Here is a 528-nt window from a genome sequence, read left to right on the forward strand (position 1 = left end):
ATTTCAAAGCTGCCATAATGTAAAACCAGTTTCACAGCTGTGGTTCTGGTAATAGTAAACTGGCAATTTATAAGCATAATGACAAAACATTGCTCTCTCTCTCTCTTCGTAATGTGTAACTACTCAGTGCTGCTATACATGTAACATTCTAACACTTATTGCTTACACTTCTGTTGAGTTAGCATAAGAAGTTATAAAATCATTGTTTCCTTGTTATATAAAACTTGTTTACTTTTCAAATTGTCATGGTTACATTTATCTTGTCTTACCATAATGAAGTGTGTGTGTGTATAGATCTTTTATAGAAAAAAAAAGCTGATATTTATAATGAAATAATAGGAAATGTTAGGTTTGTAGTATCTAATATAAAAACTGAATGATCCACATTTCAAATGTTGGAAATGTGAATGATGAATACCAGCAAATGCAAGACTGGGATTGAAGTATGATTTAAAAAAATAAATATACACAACTTCTATAACAATAAAATATTTTTAAACATTTTATCTTTTAAAAATAACTGAAATG

The sequence above is a fragment of the Limulus polyphemus genome, unplaced genomic scaffold (genome assembly GCF_000517525.1).
Source record: "Limulus polyphemus unplaced genomic scaffold, Limulus_polyphemus-2.1.2 Scaffold5160, whole genome shotgun sequence".
Lineage (NCBI taxonomy): Eukaryota > Metazoa > Arthropoda > Merostomata > Xiphosura > Limulidae > Limulus > Limulus polyphemus.